The 3,399-nt window shown below is 38.6% G+C and overlaps 1 protein-coding gene across 1 annotated transcript in view; it reads right to left on the reverse strand.

Moving 5' to 3' along the window:
* cetn3 (centrin 3) overlaps nucleotides 1-3,399 on the reverse strand; it is an 18,600-nt gene that overhangs the window by 6,921 nt on the left and 8,280 nt on the right. The window lies entirely within an intron of this gene.

The raw sequence follows: 3,399 nt of genomic DNA on the forward strand, positions 1-3,399 counted from the left end.
GTCCTCTTTCTTGCTTCCTTTCGCGTTCTTACAGGCCATAACTTAGTGAGTAAGTATCTAAAATACTGTTTTTGTATCGGTGGGGGGTATAAAATCAAGTTTCTGCGGGGTGAATTTAGTAAAAAATGCTGGATTTTTCCGGAGCAGTCCGTTGCTACATCTACCCTGTCCGCATGGCAAACCGGAAGTTTCGGCAACTGACAATTTTACCACGTGTTCACCAAAAACATTTATCTGAAAGAATATGTATCATTTTCTGTCAAATATTTGCCACTCAGTGAAAACTACACAACTTCATTAACCTGACATAGTGCAGATAGATGGGGCAAGCATCAAATAAAGAAAAAAAAACTTTAAGCAACAATTTTTCTTTGTTTTGTTTTAGTTATTTTCCAATTTATTGAACAATTTGACATTAAAAATCCAAGCACTACATCTTCAAGTCCATCAGCTACAACAAGCAGTACTTGAGCTGCACAACCATTTCTGCAACATCAGGAAGCGCAATATCAATAAATAAATATTAATAAGTCATAGGCCATTATATTTTAAGTATCATGCATTCATATTCTACTGGTAATAATATTTTGGGTCAATCCAAGAGACTCTCACTGGCCTTGATGTCCACACCTGGTTTAGACAGTGATGACAGAAGAGAAAGTGAGAAGTGAAGAAAATGTGGATTTATTGCTACTGCTATTGTTATATCAACAAAATATTAAAATACCAACCATTACAAGTTTTTTTTAATTTTGAGCAGCCCTAGGCAGATCTCAGTGACATCTGCTCTGTTGCACTCACATGTGGTGGCTAGAGTAGCTTCACACAGGACCATTATCTTACCATCAGAGCACACCTTATACTGGAGGGCAAAATGCAGCAAAAAAATGCTAAAAACAAAAGCAATGTACAAAACTCAGATTGGTTGTGTTGTGTCAGAAGAAATCAGTGACATTCTGTCAGAGTTTGGCATTTCTGACAAAATTGTAACAATCACTGTAGATAATTTTGTCAATATGGATGTGGCCATTAAGCGTCTGCAATTTGTGAAACTGTGCTGCTTTGCCCATACACTTAATCTACCAGCACAGAGTCTGTACCTAAATTCAGTGAGCTAGTGGGTGGCCAGATCCAAGCCATTGTTGTGTGGATGAAGAGGTGCTTGATGGCAAAGGTAGTTCTCCATGAGAAACAAGAATTTCTACGTAAGAAACACGAAGTTCACTTTATTTAACCATTGTCAGTCCCTCCAGGATTTTGCGTGCATTTTTTGTAATTGTTGCAGGCTAAAATGCCTGATTTCGCGAGGCATTTTCCTAAAAGTTGCGATTTTTTTTTTTTTACTAAAATCTATAAGAAACCATAACTTTTAATATATAAACCAAAAATACTTACTAGTTTTGTAAGATAATTACCAACAAACATTGACATTTGAGAACTTTGATAGCTTATAAACTGACATTCATGACCTTTCCTGGATTGTGCAGACACAAAGTGCTTGTCGATGGTTGACTTGCGTTTATGTTTCATGATTACACTGCAGGACGTGTAAAACAGCTTCCCTCCACTCTCATGCAGCTGGGTAGGAAACTGGTTTGCGACCGCAGTGAAGTTAGTTTTAAGTTGGATATTGGATATTCGCGCTCCACAAAGTTAGCGGCGTCTAGCTCACGGCTGACCCAAAGCAGGAATGCTAATGTCGGCCAGCCGTTCACTTCTGTCAGCCCGCCCCAGGGCAGCTATGGCTACGATGTATCTTACCACCATCAGTGTGTGAATGTGTGGATGAATGGGTGATTGATTGTAGTGTAAAGCGCTTTGGGGTCCTTGGACTAGATAGAGCGCTATATAAGTGCAAGCCATTTACCATTCTCTGCCGGCCTCTTCTCTCACGCGCGGTGGTTCACTTAGAGACGGCTAAGTCAGCCGTGAGCTAGACGCCGCTAACTCCGCGGAGCGCGAATATCCAATATCCAACTTAAAACTAACTTCATTACGGTGTTTTGTTGAAATCTTTAAGGGGCAAATGTGAAGCATTAGCGCACATTTTGGCTTCGGTCGCTGCTTCTGCATGCTCCCGGCATTCTGATGTTAACAGGATGTGACGTCATATCTCTTCTTCATGAGTTATTTGGGGTTATTTTGGTTAAAGTTGCGGGAAAGTTGCGGCGTTTTGGGCAAAGTTGCAAAAAAGTTGCGATTTCGCGGGGTTTGCTTGATTTTGCGTTAATAGTTGCGATCGCAACATGGCGAAATCCTGGAGGGTCTGCATTGTGCCTTATTTATGAAATTAACGTAATGACTTTATTTATGCCAACCAATCCTTATTTATGAGGGGAGTAGTATCACAATACTTAACTACTTATTTTAAATATAATTATTGTTTGTCTCAGAGGATAAAAAGCATCTGCGCAATAACTTAAAAGTAATGTTCTTGTTTTTACCATAGCTGCCCCAACACTAGCTCATTTTTGATGTGAGAACGTCCTGGAATTCACTTTACCCAATGCTGGAGAGACTCACAGAGCAGTATCCTGCAATTCAAGCAGCCAGCTTAGATCAATGCCTGACAAAGAATATGGAAATGTACAACTAGATATAGACAGACGTGATGGATAAGATATTTGATCCTGGTGTATGAAGCTTAGACAAAAAATACCAACACACACACACACATGAATTCTAAGAACAGTATAAGAGTGAATACACTGCATCAGTGAATTGACTGTCCTGCCTCAAACTTACTACAAAGAGCTGTCACTATGATAAACTATGTGCTAATGCAGAGTGCGCAAATCATAGACATTTTGTTATGAAAAAAAGAACATTACTAACATGTAAAACGTGTGAAAGTAATGTGCTCATTTTAACAAATATTGTCTTCTGAACACATTTTTAATCTGTATTCTCTGTCAGTGTGAAAAAAATGTTTGAGTTCATAAAAAAGTGCCATATTTTCCGCATAGCATTTATATGATCCCTCTATGAGAGATCACAAATATAACCAAATGGTACAAAACTCACAGAAGGATACTGCACTGAAGTAAGCATCAAGTATACACTCCTGATCAAAATCTTAAGACCAGTCAAAAAATTGCAAGAATTTGCATTTTACACTATTGGATCTTAAGAAGGTTCTAAGTAGAACTTCACAGTGTTAAAAGAAGAAATCAGTGCAGGAGACAAGAACTTTTGAGCGGGGAATTTTCTGCAAACTGCATTTACACTCAAACATGATTTTTTCGGCTGATCAAAAGTTTAAGACCATAGTCTTTAAAAGCCAAAAGCTGTGCAAAAATCTGGATTCCATGTCATTTTCTGTCAAGTCTTTACACTGTCAAGACCTCCTGATGGCAAAAGCAAAAAAGCTCACTGACTTTGAACGTGGTAGGATTGTTG

Source organism: Kryptolebias marmoratus, linkage group LG14 (genome assembly GCF_001649575.2).
Source record: "Kryptolebias marmoratus isolate JLee-2015 linkage group LG14, ASM164957v2, whole genome shotgun sequence".
Lineage (NCBI taxonomy): Eukaryota > Metazoa > Chordata > Actinopteri > Cyprinodontiformes > Rivulidae > Kryptolebias > Kryptolebias marmoratus.